The sequence below is a fragment of the Varroa destructor genome, unplaced genomic scaffold, assembly GCF_002443255.2.
Source record: "Varroa destructor unplaced genomic scaffold, Vdes_3.0 BEIS01000002.1, whole genome shotgun sequence".
Classification (NCBI taxonomy): domain Eukaryota; kingdom Metazoa; phylum Arthropoda; class Arachnida; order Mesostigmata; family Varroidae; genus Varroa; species Varroa destructor.
In genome coordinates, this window is record NW_019211455.1 from 19,389,682 (window position 1) to 19,413,637 (window position 23,956).

Here is a 23,956-nt window from a genome sequence, read left to right on the forward strand (position 1 = left end):
TAATCAAATTTGGACGTCAAAAATTACTTTGGACCAGCAGTGTCATATCCTGGCTGGTTGTTCCTGTATATTCAATGCTGAGTTAAGTCCGTCGTGGCACGGTAGCTACAAAACTTTCATGTCGAAGGAGTTCGTCATAGAAAGTCGTATCAAAGCAAACCGAGCACCAATGCTCCTATCCTACTTACAATGTCGCTACAGAGTAAACAGCGCAAGAAAGGAGACTGCTTCTCGTCACCAACATGGAGTAAGAAACAAATGTCTACCTTAAGTATCGCCGCCCTTGCCGATACGTATCAATTTACGACGCAATTCCCGCAGGAAACGAGGAACAGAAACGAGAGATGGTGAGAAAAGGAGGAAAGAGTTACATAAAGGCAGATATATTCTAGAAAGCCAGAAACAGACCGATGCGTTAATCCCTAGTGCACTGTTTTCGTCAATAGCCTGATTCTAAAAGTTAGCAAATAGACAAGCAGACCTTCCTCAGTCAAGTAGTGATCGCTCGTGGAAAACCAACCAGGCGTCAGCTCTTCTTTGCTTTCTCCCTCTATTTATCACTATGGTTGTCACTGACGTCGGTGCCCCTCAAAGTCGGACCTCCGACTGCAAGGCAAACTCAGTCATGGAACGACTTCGTAGCGGTCTAATAAAGAGGATGAAGATGCATGGCCGCATCACGGACAAACGGACCTCTCGTTCGTCTGGCCTACTTGTCGGCCATACGGCTGATACCGAACTCAGTCAGCGCTATGGTGTATGTGCTGCTAGTTTAATGTTAGCTGTCGCCTTGGATGGCCATCTAGTGAATAAAACCAAAGCGCCAAATGAGTCAGGCCGGCAAGACCAAGAAGCTATCGTGATTAATGGCAATGGACGAACCGGGGAAAGAAGGATAGATAAATGGTGTATCTGACCTGGCCATAGTTTCGGACATTACATAAAAAACAATACTGTAGAATCTATAACTTCAGTGACGTAATGGCGATAATAAGGTTAACAGCAGAGAACTGGCATTACCATCACAGTGATCCTAGTGATGTACGGAAAAAGGAGGAACAATATACGGAGGGAAGAAATCGCGTGGATTAAAAAGTACTAACTAACACCAGCGCAACAAGGTGCAATTGATTCAAAGGTAAGGGTATATAACCAAAGTTATTAGTAAACCCGCTAACAATTCGTCATTTGATAAAAGCGTTTTGAAATTTAATACGCGTCGCTACCCATATATAAACATACTCGAATTCTAGAAGCAAATTAAATTATTATTTACTCGCTATTGCTCTCTACGATTTTTATTCATTCCTCAATCGATATATTCAGTCCAGCTAGACTTTAAAATTTTTTTTATTGCCAAATGTACGTTCACGAATTTTATTTAACCACAATTTGGGGAAGGGCATAATCCATTAGGGTGAAATTTGAAGAATACCGTAGGTGCAAAAAAAACCTCCGGTTACCTTTCAAGTGTCAACAGTTGAGCATCAAATCCCGTCTATTCGGTTTAAGTTATATATAGATCTTGGTTGACTGCCATTTTTTTAAGCATTTAAGCATTTTCAGTGTATAAAACCCTTCCAGTCCCACCAGACGCAGACCATTGTCTTTTTAAAGCAGAAACACGGCTTAACGTTGGATATAAATATATCCCCCAGAAACAACCATTCTTTGTCTGTTTTGCGTCAGCGTAGAGGCACCACTTCGGTAACGATTTGGCATAGAAACCTGGCTTTGTGGTCACGTACTACTCGGTGTCGGGCACCACGTTGAGAGGCAATGAGAAGCCTTGTTCACTTTCATACCCGGGCTTCTAATTTCAGATAAAATTACATGTATTCAGGATGCCTAACGAAAATGTGGTGCTATCTTCTTGGATAGTTAACAAGTTCCTTCAGGATCTACATCGATCTCAAGCGTCAAGGGTCGGGCACACTATACAGATCTACAATTACATTATTGAACATAGCAAACCCCTTCTAACAGTTTTCTTAGTTACAGAGTCCTTGCTGCACACGGCTCGGGCAACCGAGATTATTTCGACAGATTTTGATTTCAGTTAAGGGCTAAATAAATTGATATAGAAATTGCATTTTTAAATTTGGAACTTTTTTCTCAGAAGCCTAAACTCGACATGTATGTCCGTTCACGACGCGCATGCAAACGAGACAGAACCCTGTCGTATATATATATATACACACACACACGCACGCCCGAACAGCGCTAGAAAGTACGTAAATTTAGCCAACAAGGTCTTCGGATGACCTTCTCAGAATGATTGAAGATCAAGGTAGAGGAACATTAGGGATGGTCGGTTGTTGAGCTTCGCGTGATGAAAGCCCATGGAACTGTGCAGAGCTTGCAATCCTGACCTCATGCAGTGCGGCAACTATAGAACATTAGAGAGACTTCTCGCTTCGAGGCAACACCACTACCACTGTTACTGCTAGTGAGGTAAACCTCGTTCACACGCAAATAGTACGCCCGGGTGGCAGCAGGAAGCATCCTCTATTCGTCACCATTGTCGCCATCAAGTGTTACTTTTACGCAATTTCGCCGTCATCGTTCATGATCTGCGATCCTTTCCGCTTTACCTTTTCCCGCTCTCCTATGGTATTTACTGAAAATATCCCAATCAAGGAGAAAAGGGCGTTAGCCACCTTAGTTCTGCTTATCTACTTTATTTATGCAAAAGCAGTTTAGCCAATGTCACTCACCGCACGACACCTGTTATACTACGTCCATTCCTACTAGCATTATTATTGCTATTGCTATCATTGTTATAGTACGGTCTCCGCTTTATTTTCGGCTCCCGGAGTCAGAAATGGTGTTTTACGAAAATCTCTCTACGACAGCTGTGATTAAATAAAGAAACATATACAAAACTATAGTACTATGTTCGTTATTATAAACAAGAGGAACTGGTACACAAGTCCGAGGGTATACTGTATTTTGCCAGAGCACGTAACTTGGGTGTAATTAGGGATTCGGATTGTTAAAGGCCTTATAGCAACTAGAACGCCACTTAGATGCTCAGTTATTATAAAATAGAATTTAACATGCCCGTCTAAGGAAGTATATCAAAAAACAAACTCTTGTGTTTTTCTCTATGCGAGCGCCTGTGTAAGCAATTTCCAATATGGCAACATTTCAATACGATGGAATGGCCTATTTGAGGTCAAATTTGAGTTTATTGTTTATTTATTAAAGCGTTACATATATGATTCTATTTTGTGAGAACAATCCTGTTGTCATGACTACTTTTGATGTACTACGACCACTAATCGAACAGTAATTGATTTTCATTGCAGAGTTGGTTAAATGTCGCACTTCCTTGCCACGGAACGTAAAACGTCTCAACAAACAGCTCACCTCGAAAACACTGAAACGCCACAGAAAACAATAACCAGAACACGTTTTTTTAACTATAGCCAATGGAATACACGTATGAACTAATTGACTTTTAAATTACCTTTATTTCTTTTTTTTTTTATAAATGCAGTTATTACTACGTTGAGCTACCAGGTGTCATTTATATGACCTTTGGCCTTTCTAGAAAAACGTTGTCTTTTCGCGAGTAAGAAAGCGCCACTTATAATATTGTAGTTAGTAGGGACCTGCGAAATTTCACGTCTGTGTCGTGCCCTTTTGCACTGCTGTTAGACGCAATGATAGAAAATGTCGCGGGGCGTTAGCGTGTACGCTAGCATGGACAAGGTTCCGCGGGGTAAGAGTGGACGAAAAATTGACCACCTTTGTCTACCAGCGAGGAGGCCAAATGCAGCAAGATGCAAACGGCGTAACCGTTGTGGTAAATGTCATGTTTACTCTGGATTAAAAATTAAACGTTTTATCCACGCTTGTTCCTGAAACGTGTCCCCAAATAGAATACCCCAGAGAACCGCTAACATGGTGGCGGGATCCGCGGTGCGTGTTCCTTTATTTGTCATTATTAAAAATTAGTTAAAGTACTCAACTTCTAGCACAACGAGAGCTGTAGGTAAAGAGGGCTATATTCTAGGCTGATAAATATGTCCGTGTTTGGCTTAAAACTACTGTTGCTGTTTCCATTCAGAGCTATAGTCCTCAGTGTCTACAAATTCTGCTTCCGTGCGTTATCTGCATAACAGTGATGGCGTCACCCCTAAGCCTATGCTAGTGTGTCAGACTTCCACCCAGCAATCAATTCTCGTAAAGCCAGCTTACTCCCGAGCAACACACATCATAGAAAATCGTATGACGAATAGTTTAATTAGTTCTGCATAATCATACTAACTAAAAAACGCTGCGCTGACAACGACGGTATATTGGAACGACTTTATTGTTACTGCTACTATCGGCTGTTGCTGTATGCACCAAAAGAAGCACGACCCATTGTCTGCTATCGTACATATAAGTAGATTCTTGCTGTTTTAGTGGGTCGGGATTCTAAACACATTAGATGTATTGTGGCTTTTGCGACTACTGTGCATGGATAGTGTCATTTACCAGGCTATCCTTCTCGACCCTTCATTAAATATCTACCCTTGCCAGATAGCTTGACACGTGCCCTTGTTCAAACAGCGGCTTCTATCGACAAGATGGCGTACAAGAGACCGATTTGTCGTAGCATATTAGTCTGCATGCAGGTTTTGTATGTGCTTGCCTTATAGCCCAGGTACATGCACGTTTGGAGAATCTAACTTCTCTCTTCTTTCTGTCGGCCGGCTGCTCACCTGCGTTTGACGTGCAGATTAGTAATGAAATAGAAATACGGGATAAGGCCTCGTTGTCTTACAAGGCTACATTTTCCCTCGTTCTAAGACTAAACGGCAATCTTCCTTATAATTTTGCCTGGTATCTCCCGAATGCTAACGTTAACCCTTTCCACAGAACGTTACGAATCATTTTTCTATTTACTAAGATATGTTATTTTTTCTCTCGTTCTCAAGAACTTCGTTCGACAACTGAATGATCTTTTGCTCTGAACGAAATGTATTTATACAGTAGATCCAGTCTGGCTTAGCAAACATAGTGTTGTTTGGATCAAAGGTACACAAGCTATGTCTGCCAGAGCTGCAGTATCGTATCAATTAGTACACGCCTACATGCTATGCAAGGATATTTTAACATCACCAACCTACCGTAACTATTAAAGTTGCTTTTGAGTTCGAATAAAATACGCGTCTTTCGCTTTTTTTTGACCGTCACCTCCTTGGCACCTGTGTCCCAAAAGTATTACTATCCATCCACAATTCAAACACTCGTTCGTTGTTTACTTACAACTCTATTTGTATATTCCCATGGGCATCGGTTTTAATTTGAGAATTAGATCTTTCGATTGTGAAGCGTTAAAGGCTAGTAGAAGGCAACCCAGGTAATTGAATGACCTGAATATCAGCTGGGGTAGATGGCAAGGGAAATTCCCTTCTGCTGTCAAAGAAAAACACATGGGTTTAAGAAAGTCTATGAGGCCGTAAGCAATAGAAATTTGTCGCCTACAAACCCGGTGAACTCGTCACTGCGACAAATGCCGTGCTGCCTTTCAGCAGGCGGACAACAGTTGACTATATCCATTGCTGCGGTAGTCGATACCAAAAATTCATACAAACAAAGTTGCAGATATAAAGGAGATGTTTTTTGCCTTAGGTTAGGTCGGATAACTGTGATGTAATAGGTAGTAACGTAATCATGATCGGGCGAGAAATCTGAATGTCTCTTTGTTAAAGATCAAATAAATATAGCTGGGCGGATTAAGTGATGCCAATAAAATGCACCCTTCTAATAAAAACATGGAAGACATGCTTGCTAATAAATGTAGTGAGTTAACAACAGAATCTTCAAGCTTAGCTGTCGCAGTGCGTTACACGAAAGAGCTATGTAGACCGAGATCTTTGCCTTTGGTTGCCTAATCTACAAACGAGACTAAAATCTTCGTTTTTTCAAAATCATTCCGTTATTTTGGCCAGGCCTCTAGTATAACTAAAGCGAAAAGAATTTTACTTGATTCTGTAGCTTCGGATATATTCGTACCTTAAGCCTTTGCTTAGAATGACTGTAAGTTGGTACCATAGTTCCTCTTTCTTGTATAAACTTTAATTCCAAATGTGTGTAATTTGGATGTTAAAGCTATGTTGTCCAGGACCCATGTACCTGACTTAACGCAGGCTCAAATCAGGCAAGACAGACCCCTTTAATATTTTGTATTATACATATGATTTGATATGCCACTGGGAATAAGAAAACTGTTAAAATACAGTTGAACGAACATGAATACGAGGCCATGTCTGTTCAACTACTACTTCGATATAGCGTATATAATTTTTTTTAGAGAACGGAAATCGTCAAAATAAAGTAGCCCTTTGAGATAGGAAATAAAAAGGTCAAAGCAGGCCAAGCTAAGGGATCTCGGCATTATTAATATGTTCGTAGATAGAGTAGAAATTGTTCACATAGCTACTGGCAGCGCCTTAATAGTAAGAGATTTAAGTTGCATAGTAATTTAAGGGGTAACCTAGCTTAATTACCGATAGATGCATAACTTCGTGTTTTTCCACATACAAAATGTGAGAGCCTACAGAAACTTGAATTAGAACATTCCGTATAGTGACACAAAGAAACCTTGACGAGGCGAAGTTGTTCGGCAAAGGAGGCTTCAAAATATCACAACTGTTTCCATAAAAACGTTCATTGAAGTTCCCTCGGTTGTTCCCCATACGCACCCTGCAGAATCCGTTGGGAAGGGAGCTCGGTTTGGATGTTGCAAGAATTCACGCCGACTAATTATAGCAATTGTGTCTCACAGGATTAAGCAGCCTAGAAATGGTTACAATCGTGTGTATACAGCAAAGTGTATATCGTTATTGACATTTAATGAGAACAAGTTCTGTTTTGAATTTCGGAACTTTCTGAGATAAAAAAGATTTCTAGAAATAAGTATTTTTCGAGATCCACTATTCCACACATAACCATAGATGCGAACGCATGCTTAGGTTTACGTAGCTTGTAAAAAAGGCTGGTATTACACATATATTACACAAGGTGAATAGGCTTGCCGACCGCTCATGTCTTATTATGTTTACAACATGTCTCGTAAGCATGTATACAGGTTCCTATAACATACAAGTATGGGAAAATGAATTGGGGTAATCTGCGTCGGCGACTGTTCATGATTGTAAGCTGTTTACAAAGATTAATATTAGACAACGAATTATGAGTGTCCGTGTGTGCGCAAGGACATGCAGGTGTATTCTGATCTGAAAGACGAAAGCTCTGAAACCGAACTTACTTATCACTTAGCTGCGCCTATATTTGTGCTCGAACGAGAATAGTATGAACCCCAGTTTTAGAATTGTTAGTCTTCATAAGCGTTTTCTTAAAAAAGTCTAGCATCATAGCTATTGTCCTTGTGGTCAAGGGGTATAGTTTGTGGTTCTGAAGATGGTTCCGCAAAAAAATCATTATCGTCACCGAAGTCCCACATAGCGATCCAGTGCAGTCCAAATATTCTTCACTAATGCATATTTATTTATTTAATGAAAATTCCTTCTTTAGCGTGTATTAAATGTCTTTAATCTATATAGGGTGAGGATAGAACGGCGACGTGTGAGAACGTGTTCACTAGCTTTTTTGGGTATATTTTTTGCTAACGCCATGCATCTGCTTGCATTGGTAAATAAACGATGTTCAGCTACGGCCTGTTACTCACGGCTGAACATTTCCTTGTTTGTCCTCTTAATTGGCTTCTTTGAGAAACAATGTCAATATAATACCTTCATAAGTTGGTCTTCATGGCTTTCTTCGCCTCATACACTGAGTGCCGTTAGAGTTTCTTTATTACCTTTACCTATTATTATTGGACCAAACGTAAATCAAATGAAGATACCTGTTCCTCTATATGATCATAAGGTGCCTCTTGCGTTACATTCCTTAGATATAATATAACAACGACCTGAAAGGTTTTTTGAAATTTGATTTGGAAAAGCGCAGTGCGGCGTGCTGGATCCATTTTGAGTACAGTTTTATAAAAATAAAAATGTCTGTACTAGTTTGACGTAGCTGTAAACGTTTTGGCATCTGGGTCCTTCCCAAAAAATGTCTGCCCTTATTTGTTGTGCCAAGCAAATATAATACCATTATAACGCATCTTTTGGTCGGGCTATATTTTTTGATGAATGCAGCAGAAAATCGGCTTAGGCCAACACGGAATACAAAGTACGATATGAAATCTTATGTCGAATTTCTTAAGCAACTCTCGGTTAAAGCCCAGTCAAAATGTCTCTAAACAGAGTGTAATGCCAAACAGGTCCACTAATCTCCTATGTTTAGCATAAATCATGTGTAAAAAGCATTACATTATTAATATAAAAGTTGAAGGTAGTACTATGACTTGGCAGAACTCCCTTGGCAACAGTACCGCAGGTTAGGAACCGATCACTTGTCGAAAACCATATGTAACTTGTAGAATACATCAAACACGTTCTGATTAATATATACTTAATATACACAAGGTTTCCATGCTCGACGACAGAGTTATGTTTTCGTTTAATTAGAGACTTGCTATATCCGATCTGCAATAGCTATGAGTGTTGTTAACATTTTCTGATCCGCTTTCTTCCGTATCCAACCAAGATAGTCGCTATATTGTTTCTACTAGCCGATATCACTGGTGTATTTAGGCGCGACGATAAGCGTCTCCGTTGTACTCAGGTAGTGCGCGGCATCAATTGCTCTCTCCACGCGCGCTCTCACCAGACGTTAAAAAAATATACATATATACGACTTGAATGAATATATTCTAGGCTGGTGCTACCTGGCAACTCCTCGATATAAACGTGGTAGTTGTCGACGGAACAGTGCTCCCATCTGGCGGGACGGCGCCTGCATTTGAAATAAACTAGGCTTACTGTTTATATAAGCTGCTAAATTACTGATGATCGCTTCCCTTTTTACTTTGGCTAGTATTTTGCCCCGCTAGAAAGTTTTTTTTCCCACTTTATAAGGTTCGGCTGTACCGCCGCGGTTGTTCTGTTCGCGCAGGATATTTTCGACCCCATAAATAGGTATGTTTGAAGGCAGAGTGTGTTCTTGTAACGTTCCTAATAAGTCTAAATCGTTTTTAGCAGATCGGTGAAAGTTGTCGCACTAAGACAGGACTAATGCGAATCTTTCAACGGGAGTCCTATAACGGAGAGCACCACTCAAAGGCCGCTAGCTAAATGAAAATATGCAATTTTAAACTTAAGAACGAACTCTACTCAAGTTCCAAGTCCGACAGGTATCATCGTAAAATATTTTCAAAGAAAAATAATTGTTGGATAAATAGAGAGACTTTAACTGTTGATATCGTACTATAAACATGATAAGTTGCTACCGGAAGTTTCTGACATCGACAAAAAGCTTACTTATTTTTACCCAATATGATGTTTGCTGTTCCAGTTCAGGGCAGGACGACCTGATGCATGTAAACAGGTGATGGAAAACAAAGCGTTCCCACATTTTATGGCATCTGATGATGAGCCAATAAATAATAAAATAAGGGCGGTAACAGACAAAAACTGAATATCATTTATCTAGAAAGCAAACACTTGACAATAGTAAATAAGATTATTTATTATGAATAACTCCAGCTACAGGACAAACGATCGAATTCGATGCCGTTGGCAACAGATGTCGCTGCAGATTACGAAGCTTCCCTGACAGATAAAGACGAGTACCGCTGCTTACGTAGCCGTACGTACCGTATTTACGAGTTAGTAAATGCCAAGTGTACTCTGATATTTTATAGCGGAATACTACTGAAGAAGTCTCCGGAAGTTAAGCGACAACGATAGATCCAAATATGGTAACTTCTATGAGCTTTTATGTAGACGACACTATAACACGTGACGGACGCATAGACGTATAAACCAGTCTACCCAAATACAGTCTGGCCACAAAAGCTCGAAGAGGTCACTTATTTCTTGTAAAATTTTTTGAAATATTCTGTGGTGGTAGAATACGTACGGCCAATGCACCGTAATACGGATGCGTTTACAATACAATTTATGGTTATGCACAGATTTTATGATACAGCTGTCACAAGCCGGACATATAGATATGCATATAGTAGACAACAATAAAAATATATGTAATATATATGTAATAAATGAGTTGGTTTAAAATAAATAGTGTAACTTTTACGTCCGGTACTGTATTTAAAAGCTGAGTCAGACCGTTGCTTGTTGTTCTACGCTCCGCTTTCAATCTAGACATAGGTACGTGTGCCTAACTTTAGTCGGTAAATTTGTTACCACTGTACTATCATAGAGACAAAATTGGAAGACTCATTAAAAGTTAGAAAACATTCACAAGAAATGTCGAGCCGTGAGGCGGTTAAATATGTGAAAGTATACTAGCGAACGACACAGGCGGAAGTAATCATCAGTTTGATGTTCTCTAGGAGAAGTTCATAGACGTAGGAAGTTATGCCCAATTCCAGGTCGGCTTACTTAAAATAGTTCTAGTCGCGACAGCCCAACTGTGCTTGCACAAAGATGACGATAGAGAGGTTTCAAGTGAGTGTAAAAAATTAAACGTGTGCCAAGTATTAACAATAAACCCATAGGGCCGCTAAAATCCAGGCCCAAAAACACTTCTTCATTGGATGTATTCATATCTAATTTATAGTCGAACGATAATGATGCTCCCAATTATAATAATAGCAAATAATAATGATACCAACAATGAATTACCCTATACCACACAGGGCTTCTGATACAGCCCGTAATGGCGCTCTGAGGGTCCGCAGGCCAACTTGGCTCTGCTACCTTATTGTGGAGGCTATATTTGCGTTCAGCTCTAGTTTTAATGCGTGTAAAACTACTATATCATGTTTGTTCCTGTATGGTTTGCATCCACTGCGTCAGACCTTGCGTTTTGTAGTTATTGAACTAATGCTAAGTTACTGAACTAAAACGCATGACTAATGGAGTCGAATTGGCGGCCATATTTACTTACCAGCAGAGGCACACTTTCAATGGTAGATCGTAACGTGGAGATTCTTAGAATCAAAAAGTTAAAAGCGTGGGCTGGTTTACCTTCGAACAAACTAAGACGGTTACTGTGTATGTGTTTAGTGTTGGGTTAACGGGTTTCCGAGCGGGGACACTTGATAAGAAAGCGTCGAATAGCATCAACCATACGTTTCACTGTTCAGTCAAGCTAGACGGTCGTAACGTTAGAAAAAACGCCGAGCTGTACATGTAAGACCTAACATGTAACCCGGTTAACAGGTAAGCCGTACATGGTCGATACTGATGTAACTGAAATGGTGATTGAAAGCTTAATTCAGTACGGTCGTAGACTCATTCGAAGAAATTCAAGTAACTAGGGCGCGGATGTTTGACGATCTCTAGTAGAATGCGTTCATTGGACGAACAGTAAATATCCGATTATTCCCAAAAACTACTGAAGCGTTCGTCTGTTCTGTGACACGCAACATTCATGGTCGTCATATGATGGATATTGAACGCTTATTAAAGCTTATTTAATCAAGGACATGCTCTTGTCCTGTATTATGTTATTTAAACTAAGTTACTCCTGAAGGCTTCGAGCAGTTTCAAAAACTTGGCGATCGTTCATTCCTCTCCAGAACCTTAATCGGGCCATAGCAGTTTAAACAAAGCTCAAACATTGCGTAAGTCATACGAATTAGTTATCTACTAGTACTAAGTGGGTTCGTTTAGTCTCTGTTATACACGTAAAGATTGTTCAGGAAATTAAGCAAGCGCTTGTACTGAATAGCTATACGACAAAAAACGGCACACATACAGAGAAGTTCTTGGCAGAATATACGAGATGCACTCGAACACATTTAGATATGTATGGCCAACGTTTTTTCAAGGCCCTACATATGTTTATTTGATTGCTTTCGGGCTGATTGAAACTTGATAAGAATAAGACGTCTATCGTATATATCAATACGATGGCCTAAGGTCACAAATCATTGTAGATACTTACTTGTCGATTTGATCTTTTATCGAAGGTTGACGTCTATCTTCAAACCCGTCTGTCTTTGACATGGTTCCATGCTGTATCGTGCTAGAACTCTGAAGTTACTATTCTGGACCACGTTGGGAAGAGTCATCAATGAAATGAGCGGCGATATATTGATTTTCTACTAAATTATTCACGTTCACGAAACCCGGTCTTCATGTTGACTCCGACACTCAAATCTTAAATGTTTCTGTTTTAAGATATGGATCAATTTGTTTCAGTCACTGATTTAACTGTGCATTAATATGTTAACGAAATATATGCTCAATTCAATTATGTTGTTGTTATTATTTCTATTATGAACACTTAAATTATGTTTTTATACTCTATGAATCAAAACAATGCACAGTAGCTTGGGAGCACAACAGCATCTCTGTTTTGTGCTTAAGAAGCTAAATGGAAGCCTGAGGTAAATGTCAACGCTAGTCAAGCTCAATCGCGTAACGGAATAGGTGCCGGCGCTGATGTGTGAAGGTCCGCGACCACGGCAAACAATTCAGTCATAGCTAAACTCCTTTCTGGTGATTCCTTTCGTTAGCTTAAAAATTACCATTCACTCATTAATGCGCTATCATCTTCAAAGGTACGGGCTACTTTTTCAGTACTCAAACGCATAGAGGTATCGGAGAATTAATTGAAAAGACAAGCATTACAGAGCCTGCCTCGTGTTGCGAAGCATCACCCAAACAATGTTATTTAGAGTGATTATTTGAAATCAGTTAAACCTAGAGGAACCTAATATATTACTTAGTAGCGCAATTTGGTAAGAAGGTGAAGTGCGCTTCTGATCTGGGCCTATCTCAGAGACGAAGTACAACCATCTGGATAGGTAAGATTCACTTTTGAATATATTTCAGTATCAAAGGGATCGATCATAGCACTTAAATGAGTTTTTCTAATAGTAGAGGATTCTTAAAAGTCCCAGTAAATGAGAAGCAGAGCTTTGATTTCAAGAACCAGCTTATTGTCCATCTAAGCGAAAAGCTCTACACAATGCATTTTCACCTTATATTTTGAGTGAATATATGCTAAAAATAGATACATATAGCATGACACGTTGATACTGTTAAAAGCGAAACATTTCGGCTTAGAAAATATGCTACTATTTACCAAAGACAATAACCCCCTTGTGCTACTGTTCATTTTGGAATCACGCTAAAGCACAAACAATATGTCATGTCGGACACATATATAAGGGTATCTTGCTATGTAAAAAAAATGAAAATAAGAAGAGTAGCTTGGATAAGCCGCGCTGGCGAAATCCTGCCTCCTTAAGAGTCGCTGGGGGGGGGGGGGGGAGGACAAGTGAATCGTGTGTGGGTGGTCGCAGTTGGGGAGGCATATCTCGGATGAGTCGAAAGAGATACCTGCTCCTTGAAAGAACGCAAGCAAGTTCCTTTGGGGAGACATAAGACAGAGCCCCGCTTGTTCTAGAACCATACGCGCTTCCTTTCCTGGGGTTTTTCTTCGTGATGTTGGCAGCTTCTTTGGCTGGTCAGCCTGTACTTGTGAGTCGCACGCCCTCAAGTCCTCAAACCAGATAAAATGTCTCAACTGAATCTTCGCCGAGTCAAGGGATAGTAAGCAGTTTTCGATCGCGGCAAGTCGATCGTTCTCATCTTAGCTGGAGATAAGCAGATATGTGAGAAAATTGTACCCGGCGCGCGCACCGACATTTGCCACAGAATCTGCTGCAGATCGAGATCTCTTCAGGAGCGCCACAACCACAGAGGGCTTCTTGTAGATGCTCGTTTTACATATATAAGGGCTTTATATCATGGTATGTTTCTTGCAGGAATGATTTAAAATTGTGAAAGACTTTGTATACTAAAGGGTACTCGTTTCCCTCTTCCCTCCTTTTGGCTTTCGTACCTGTTTTACTCTAAACGTTGTAAATGCGTATGGTGATTATCTGAGGCCGGCTTTCTTGAATGGTCGAACAAGAAAGATTAATTTTTGATATTATCTTAACAGCGCAAGATTTAGAGAAGTATAGAAAAACTTAGGCCTAGAGATAACACTAAAAGCGAGAAACTGTCGAAAAAGGGCCATATTTTTCCGGATCCTCGAGGTATCTGAAACTGAAGAGATTGTAAAAACATTATTAAAGTTTATATAGAAAATAGCAATTTTCTTATCTACGCCCGGTACTTAAGCTGTGAGGTGTTTTGGACGCTGAGTCCCTGCTAGCACAAAATGAAGCGTGTTTAGGCTCGGATTCAAACTTGGACCACCTTACCTCTCTCTAAGCTTTGCTTAGCAAGCAAATACGTTACCCACTGTTATCGCGGAAACCGTACATACGTTCGAGATAACTTCTTTCGAACATAGATATCTTGTGATGATTTAGTCATGAAGGTGAAAATGAAATTTCTTTTGTTCAGTTTATTTTCTATTGATGTCGATTCCCACAATTCGTTGCAAGGTCAATTATCAGGTCGCATGTCTGGCTTTCCCAGGCTACTCAGACTTTACCATATTCAATTATGGCTAAAAAAATCAAATAATTCAATCTGTCTGTAATCGTACAGTAGACTCCGTCGTCACAAGCCGCTACAAATGTTAAGTGCCTTCGTGCATCGTCATGCTATCTAGTATGTAACCAATAAGCATAATAACAAGAGCTGGCCTTAGCGTGGTTTCTAGCGACATGTTGCTTGATGGCAGCGCTAGCCCTTCTCGTAAATGGCTCTGGCCAAGCAAGCCTAAAGTAGAACCTAAGTCTGAAAAGCTTTGAGCGGAGCAAATTCCTCGGTGGCCGCTTTTGTTCCTGTACTGTATGCGCCACATCATTGACATCACATGCGCGTGTCCTATAGCTGTTGCACTATACCCAACAGTACGGGAGTCAGGCACAGAGAGAGCGGCACGATCGTATACTCACCATGTTGGCAGTTCACGTTCTCTGCTTTTAAAGCGGAAATCAGCGGGAAATTGCAGGCTTCATTTGAGTGGGATCCCACGCCGGTTACGCGGTTATTTTTTTTTTGTGTTCGAAGAAAGCCAGTTTTTTTTTTGTTTTTTTAGAAAAAAGAAAAACTCATTATCATGGCAGAGGCTGACATTTTTTGCTCATTTTCGGAACATTGTCTAATGCCTTTACGCCTAAAACACCGTACGTATAACTTAAAGCCTCTTTGGCTACTTAAAGTCAACGGCTTACAATGTTGCCATCGTACATGCGGCTTCAAAAAAAGTCGAGGAAAATTCTCGGGAGGAAAATCGAAAACAGCATAAGATGACCAACGAGCCAACGACCTATTAATAAAGCTCAAAGGTACGTATCTAGTAGTACTGGCACCCCGATTCAAAATTTAAAGACTATCCTTTGGAGACATTCATGCCGCATAGTTCGTAAATATTTTAAGTTCATTTCGCATGTTATGGAAGCCAGACAAATATCCTCTGAAGATAAAAAGATCAAGAGATTGTCTTACTGCTTTACTCTCTCAAACAATTTTAGGTAAAAACAACTCAGTTATCTTCAATCCTTGACTAATGAGAGAATCTTTACTACCCGAACAAGCGTTAGTCAGAAAAAGGAGCGCTGGTTTATCCATAACACCAACGATGTTCTCATCTAGGCTGGAACTGAATTTATTAATTGCGATTATATTTGGAAAAAAACATTAACTATTGAAGGTGAGGTCATCCCTCTTCTAAAGGCAACATAGTTCGTATTCAAAAGTGATCTACGAATTCTCTGACTTGTAAATGAATACCAGTAACATTGTGCAAACATGTCCACCACAGAAAAAAATCGTTTAAATGCTTTTTTTTTTTTTAAACGAACCGGACCAATCTTCGCTTTAATTATTCCGAGCATTGTCCTGTCTAGGCCCCTCTACGGACCAGTTCGATTCTACACGACATACTGACCAGTATTTTGGAAGGTTTATCGCTGCGACAATCGGACGTTTGAATCAGCCACTTGTTCGATAGTGCAGGGTCTAGCCTCTTGACACCTGATGTAAACACTCGTTGTTTAAAGGTGGCTATAGAAAAGTCGTGTTCCAGGTTGTTGTGCAGACTTTGCTGGCCACATTCCTGGCAAACCTGGAAAGAAGTATAAGACGGCAAGGTGGAAGGGTCATTCTTTTGAGAGTCTGGAAAAATAGCAGCATAGGACAGTAGCAGGGCAGGGTGACTAAACGTGACTGTATTGCTAAATACGTTCACATAGGGACGTACATAAATGTTTATACATGAAAATTTAATTAGTCATAACCCTCCGCGTACTACTGCATGCTCCGTTGTCCAGCGCGTTGTGGATGCCATCAAGCGAGTGCATTAGGTGCGCATGTGTGTGTTGTTACACATTGTTAGATTGCCACGTTTAAAGTGTCGTCCATATGTCCGTTTGAGATTCTGTCCCGTCACTACATAACTACGCTATCCAGACCCGGTAGAAGAAAAGGCTGTGCTATAAGTGTATACTCTAGAGAGCCCAGCATTGTGGTACCCTCGAATCTTCAGACGGTATCATAACTGTCGCTCCAAGTATTTTGGCATGTAGCTTTACGCGTACATCTCTCGATTTCTCTTTGCCTTTCTGCTACTGCACTTTGGTCTACAGATAACCACGTACAGGCACCCCATTCCTCCTGGCGCAAGGTCGTTGACTGCGTAACCCGCGGGTGCTCACTACGAGCAGACAGCGCGTAGATAGTCGATCCAGCTATGGCCACGGCTTCACCAGCACAAAACTACATGTTCAAGAATTTCCTGTCACAATATTCTCTCTTGTTGTCAGCGCCTACTTCTCTATGATTCTTGATCTGTGGTTGGAGCTTCTCAAGCTTCACCGTGGGGTACTAGCAAGAGAACTAGTGGGTCGAACAATTCGTTCCGCTTGGGCGCACCTTGTTCCTTTTTCTTTCAGGCATTCTGTGGCCCGATCGCTGGTGGAAAAATCTCGACTCCGTAGAACACATCGCCCTAACACGCAGACAATTTTTCCCAATTTGGCCAAGCCATAATATCAGCATATGAGCATTTACGCCTCCTCATACATAGCTGGATGTCTCACAAGGTTTTCTATATTTTTTCGAACCTTCCATCTCTTGCGAAATCCACCTGCAGAAGCAAGGCAGGAAAACAGCACGCGGGAACAAGGTGGGACAGCCACGTGCTGGCTATCGTATCAGTTTCCGTGCATGTGCAGATATCTTTTCTGCTTTCACCTAGCTCTGCTTGACGACGGTAGCCGCATGGGCGGCAGCTCCAGAGGCGATGGCAGGCGTGTTGGTCGTCATTGATTCCGGATCAAAGCCAGCGTGTAAGCTTTTAGGGCTAATTGAAAACACCGGCGCACGCGACTCAAACACTACAGTGAGTCTGGGGCTAATAGACCGCCTTATCTTCTGTTATTACGGCTACTACTACTATTACTTGCTACTCGTGTTGTCCAGTGATCTGCACCAGCGTTAAGTGTTGCCCTTCGCGGGCACCATCCAGGCCACGTAGTCTTATAGTGACCCCCTGCTGAGCACAGGTGCTCTACGACTTCTCTCTCTTTTTTAGTTGTTAAGGCCAGCTATAGTTCTTCCTCTCTTTCTGCTATAACGATCTGCAGATGATCTGCAGTTAGCTTTCAGAACGTTGCGTCTAGTCCCCACCTGCTACCTGCTTGCTCGTTCAGTCATTCATGTTACACAAGGGATCCTGCGCCGTCTAAAACGCATTAAATGACAGCAGTCAGGGCCGCTATCGTTTTCCACGAGAGCTTTTTATCGTCGGGACCAGAGGCAGCAGGCTGAAACGAGTCACTTTGCCGTGACTTAGACCTGCCGCCGCCCATCAACTCGATATCTTAAATACGAAATTGTGGCAGAAAAATGGGAACTGATGGAGGGGTGATTTTACGTCTTCTCATAGAAGTCTATTAGTAACTAGAATGGCGGAAGAGAGTCTTCACGCTTCAATGTACTGAAGCATTCAGGGCTTGGCGATGACGACAACAGTTTTCTGCCAGGCAATTGACGTCCTTTTCTTCTAGGCGGCACAAAAACCTTTCCAGTTGAAGTCGCAAAATGACATGCGTCTCCTGTGGTAGCCACATATTATCTTTCTTAGTTGACGAAAACAAGCCTGCTTCGTGTATAGCATCAAAGTTCTTATTACTTCTATATAAAAGAACAAATGCTCACAAGAGACAAATGACGAGCATGTTAAAACTCGAATTTTTTAACGGGCTATGATTACTATTTTTTAAAATAAAATTTTATTTATATATATACATGTATAGCGCAAGTTGTTGCTTCTATAATTTACAAAACTCTAGAATCAATCTTCAACGAAGGTCAAGTTAATGGATAAGATAACAATTTTACGCAGAGCGTAGATTTTTGTCGTAGATCTTGAATCATGATATTATATATTACAGGTTTAATACAGACCCTGCAAATATTTGCCCACTGACAACTTGATTTTATCTCTATGACATATGATTCATGTCTATTATTCACGGTAAATAAATACCAAAAAACATATATATATATCATTTGAATCTATTTACTAGAATAGTATGGTTGGAAATAGATGTTCTTTCGCAATATGCCCGTCATAATCGACAGGTGCGGCTAGAGATCCCTGACTGACGCTTTCTTTCTCTCCTATGATTTTTCATGCGTTGTCAAATTTACGTAAAGATAAGGTACCCTTGCATATCTCTTTGTTCGACACATTGCAAGAAACAGAATGGAACAGCGTAAACCGGACACTCGTCGTTGTCGTCAGTCTCCTGTCATTGGGAATATTTAATCCTCATCTATCTTATTCACCACTCAACCTAAACGCCCAACCAGTCTTCCTAACAAACGTCGTTCGCTCGAAGCTTAACAACATATTTCCCCTTCATTCATTTTCCTCCTATGGGTATTGACAACGATAAGCATCCGCGACCATACCTACACTCTTTACACGAAGCTCACTTGCTCTACCGCTTTCTATGAACGACGCCCCTATGTATCCGCGAAAGGAGATGACACTGCATTCCTCCGGGACACTTCCCGTGCGGTTCATTCTCGACTTATCCTATAGTACAGGAGTCTGAACCCGACGACCGCCTCGAATTCACGTTGACATCCCACCGAACGCTTCAGCACGTGTCCAAATCTTTTGCATTAGTGCTACCTTCCCTACCGGTTTACAGCTCACTCACACCCCCTTTGTTCAAAAGCTTCATTCCGAGTTTTACTACGCTCCAACTAAGGAAGCTTTGCTGCATGAGTTACAAATAACAAACGGCTACTTTCACCAGGTTTACCGTTTATCTATCCCATTTCATTCATTCGTTCATTAACAACAGTAATAGCCGAAAGAGCCCGATGGGACAAAAGCTCTATATATTTGGGAACTATTAGAGGTGATGTCAGCATACCAGTGGGATTGCCGACACCAACTGGGAGGGATTCCAGTGAAGAGACCTGGGGTTTAGCAGCGTCGAAGCCAGAGATGCTATTCGGCATGTTGATTCAAGGAACTGGAACTATGTTCCATTCGTTCTCAGAAACGCATGCGTAACATGGTCCCAGCATAAACAGAAACATGAGTGTCAGAAAACAATCGGTACCTATGCAACAATGTAAGACTGTAAGGGTTGGTTCTCCTAGCATTCTTAAATCATAGCGTGTACGTTTCTCTTACTTGTGGAACAGCAATACTCAGGGTCTGATGGGCTTTCAAATTAAATGGTGCTGATACATAAATGTTTTTGCTTTTAAGTCAGGTTTTGCTCCCTTTAAGCATTGGTTTAGACGACCGGTAGAATGGAGTATTTGTGCGTCCAGTCTCGAACCCCGACCATGTCGAGTGTTTTGAGGCAAACAACAAGTTTACTAGGCAAACAAGCCACCTTTGCCCCATCACAAGGGGCGCGGTAAAACCGCCAACGACATTATTAGCTACCAGACAATTTCTAATGCAAGACATGTTCGACGCCTGTATTCTCTTGAAGTCGTGGAGAGGAGAGCCCCGTTGAACGCTCAGAATATTTTTTAGCATTTGTACATTTGTTCATTTATATACTCATACCGTGACCTTTTAAATGGTGATTTAAAGTATTAAACAGGTGCAACACATTTAACCTTAAAATTTAAATATATACGACATTTTACACAAATATTTAGATATCGTTACTCTGCCGAAATGATAGCCGGTTGTTTCAATAAGATCCCAAACCTGCACAAAAATTTTATATTCTATGTGGAACGAACACTGCATTTTGTTAAAGGGACCACTGAATGATTTACGGGCAAGCCTCAGTCAGCGTTTAGCACTAGAAGCAACCTTAAGCCGATTGTTATTATATGGCAACAGTTTTCACTTGACTTATCTCTTCGGGCCCTGTATGATTCAGATACGGGACCTCTTTGACAACCAACAGTTCTATAATGTTACCGCTAATATCAAACGCCTTCGACCTCAAACATCCTTATTCAGGTTATTCTAGCGCACGATGTGTCTACGCGGCGTCATTGTTATAGTAGTACGCATCTACAAAAGACTACGAGGTAGTAGAGAGATCCCTTGACCATGTATCATGTAGAAATGCAAGTGGTGCTTTGTGTTTATCTATTCATTTTTGCATGCTGGCGGGAGCAACTCTATTTCTATGTAATACGACTGTTCAGTTAGTACATGATCATGACGCATCGTGTCCCTTCGCATCTGTGCGTTTCGTGTATCTGTGTGTTTCGTATGTGATCGACAGCATTAACCTGTACACCGGCTGGGGTGCAAGTGCTGGCCACAACGCACAAAGTTACCGGTACGACCTTGCGCAACTTAAACTAGAAATTTTACCGCCCGCACGAATGGCCATGAAGGGGACACTGTGCAGGGCTCATACAAGTACAAGCACATGCGTGCACTTTGTTGCTCATGTGGAGCACTCTAGCTTTTATAAGGCCGCCATATTTTACTAGAAGGTAGCGGTGCTGACGCCGTCATTTCGCGTAACAAGAGTAAGAGATAGAAACCCTTCATACAAAGGAGCCGAACTTACTTCATCCGCTCATGCATGAGTTTGCTTCCGTTCCGCTGACCGAAATCATGAAATGACATTGCCCGTCTCGTCTTGGCTTAGCACCCCCCGTGGCCAATGAACAGAAGTGCGGCAGCAGGAAGTTGGATCTGCTAAGAAACATGGGTTGATTTGGAGTATGCTTCAGCAAAAAACGAGGCGATGGAGAAGGAACAGAGCGAAGGTGGGGACGTTCTTCGTTGTAGTTGTTCTATGCAAGCTGCTTTAGCATGGTTGTGGCCACGGTTTGTAGTCTCTGTGGCTTCAGACAACTTGTAATTCTTTTGTCCTCCTTATTCAGAGATTAACAAGACAACTTATACGGCTTCTGCATCAAAGTTTACTAGTTAGTTGCTGCATGAAGCTATTGCCGTGTACGACAAAATCCTGGGCTAAAATACGTTGCGGCCATTTGAAGATTTTTAGGAAACAAACAAGTACCTCAAGTACCGTACTTTTGAACGATTTTCAACCAATATGTGTGTGTGGTGTACATATAGACATATATGTTAATTCCCACACATACAGCAGGGTTGCTCAAAAGGAACAAGTAAATTTGAAAATCTCAAGGTGCTCCAGCGAGTGAAATGTCTCCCTACTTGGCAAAGGTAAAAACCCATGGTTTACTTTTGCTTAGACCATCGGTTCGGAGCTATGATAACTGATTGGTTGAGCTTCTCGGGTCCCAGAAACTTTTCATGTCCCAAGACGTAACTGGTACGAACCGCTGAAAGGGAGCAGCAGGTACAAGCCGTAAGGTTCAGCCAAGGCAAACAGGAAGAAACAGCTGGAGCAAAAACTTGCTGCGCTACGATTAAAAGGTCTGTGAACTGTGCCTCTTGATTGGGACAGGGTGGATTGCCCTAACCTAAGGCATTGAGTAATCACGTAGCTACCCCCGCACCTGCTCTACCTACTCTGTGGGCAAGTCGGAGGCTGAGTCGAAGACGTAGAGACGACGCAACCAGTGCACGTACGCTAAACAGATAGGCAAACAACTTCTGGCTGTTCTTAGTTTGCATAGTGCCAAGCGTTTAGATGACCTCGCGGGTGCCTGCATGGGCCGAACAAAAAGGTGTCTACGTAAGAGGCGTAGGAGCACGCGATTCACTGTTGCTTCTATTACACGCTTACTACTAGTTACTTTTAGATGCTCTGAAGAGTCAGCGAAGCCAAACTGTCAAGGACTTTGCATAGTATATTGAAGTAGGGACATTTTTTTTTGTTAATTGTACGCAATTCTGTAAGTATTATGTATTAAGATAATAAATTTAGCCTGTGTGCAACTGCACTCTGTTTTTATCATGTGCCCTCTTTTGTGTTGTTATGATGTGCTAATTAGCCTAGGTTAGTTGAACATTTTCCATTCGGATCAATAAGGTTACGAAGCACGTAAACAAATATATTCTTGTTCGTATATGGGTACATCATAATTATTTGAAACAGTCAAGTCTATTCCACTGTGGTTATTTAAAGGAAAACGCCTCTGTGGATCTCGGTTAACACCACAACAATTAGACGGTGCGGTTAATCTCGTGGAATCTTGAAAACATTTTTAAATCGCCCCTCTGTTTCTCCGGAATTATATTATACTCTATATATAGCTAATCTATGATTACGTCTCGTCAAACCTAGATGAACAAAACATCCGCTAAAATACGTTTGAGCTTTAATAGCTGGGGGGGGCACATCTTATCAGATCAAAGTGATTTAACTCTAGATTTTTACTCTACGCTCATCTGGCCTCAGCCTCAGCGTGAAGCTTCTTATCAGAGAAACATTTAGGTATATATTAGAGGTAATAAAATCAACGATCCGTATAAACTTAACACTAAGTCCTATAGGTAAGGTATTTAATTTGATAATATCTAGGCATCAAACGAGAGTTCTTTATCCGTTCGAATGTTTGTAGGCGTCCTTAAAATGTTTGTTCTTTTTTGGTCAATAGAGCCTCGTCGTCTCATGACCAGAGTCTAATCTGCAGCTCGGCCCAATCTATATGATTTAGTCATTCTATTTGCTTGGTTGTTTTAGCAGATTATTTTATGAGGTTAACATTGAATAGTAAGGAAGTGGCTAAAACAGTAACAGCTGAATAAAACTGTAAAATATCTTTATATGCTACACATATTTACCTAAAGCTACTATTACTTATTTTCACACTTACTAGCCAATATGGCAATAAGCTTTCTAGGTAGACGTAAAAACTGCAAGACATTTAGCACTTGATGTCAACAAATGGTTAAGATGGGTTCTCAACATAATCTAAAAATTTATACACAGGCAGACATGCATTATGCCCTAGTTGACACCAAGAGGTAAGGCGCAGAGACACGGGGTAAATGCCCCAAAGACGTTTAATGGGGAACCAATTACTCTGGCTCATTATTTATCCGCAGGTGTGTAAGCAAAGCTATCTCGCCTACTAAAGGAATCTCCATATTCATTTCCCATTTACGTCGAAGTCCATCTTGCCCGATATATTAACGACACTAATAACTTCTGCCGGAGGCTTTATTTTACGTTTACGTTAAACTGCTCCCTCAATAACACAGCACTACATTGATATAGACCTGCTGACGGAACTAACTGGTACACTCGACCTGAAAGGTTCTTGTGCTTGTCGTAGCTACTTCTCGATAGTGAAAAGCCGGCTCGTTCACAGAGGGGTGAGCTCCTCTTGTTTCTCAGGAGATTTTTGCTCCTATTTGATCCGCGACTTACCACCAGTATTTAGCAGAAGGGCACACAAACGCAAACAAACGCTGCCTCCTTTTAGGGAAAGGTTTCGCCATATTGGATTCCGTTCGCCTAAAAAGGCATTTGTATTATCAAACGGACACACAAGAAGACAGCGGTTACGAAAATGTATGATACGTCAATATGCATAGAACATAATGGTCATATTACTTTAAA

The 23,956-nt window shown here is 41.1% G+C and overlaps 1 protein-coding gene and 1 long non-coding RNA gene across 5 annotated transcripts in view; one reads left to right on the plus strand and one right to left on the minus strand.

The window, feature by feature from the left end:
• Positions 1–389: 389 nt before the first annotated feature.
• Positions 390–23,956, plus strand: part of LOC111244674 (neuroligin-4, X-linked-like) — a 131,533-nt gene continuing 107,966 nt past the window's right edge. Inside the window, exon 1 of the mRNA XM_086979057.1 lies at positions 390–1,138. The gene's annotated coding sequence lies outside the window, so the exon portion shown is untranslated. The remainder of the gene's footprint in view (positions 1,139–23,956) is intronic.
• Positions 9,430–23,956, minus strand: part of LOC147757477 (uncharacterized) — a 43,433-nt gene continuing 28,906 nt past the window's right edge. For 2 of the 4 annotated variants that reach the window (XR_015320271.1, XR_015320273.1), the window contains 2 exons: positions 15,895–16,071; positions 9,430–14,096 (listed from right to left, as the gene is read on the minus strand). This is a non-coding gene — a long non-coding RNA (uncharacterized LOC147757477). Of the gene's footprint in view, positions 14,097–15,894; positions 16,072–23,764; positions 23,852–23,956 lie in introns of all 4 variants that reach the window. The other 2 variants (XR_015320274.1, XR_015320275.1) reach the window with 2 other exon arrangements.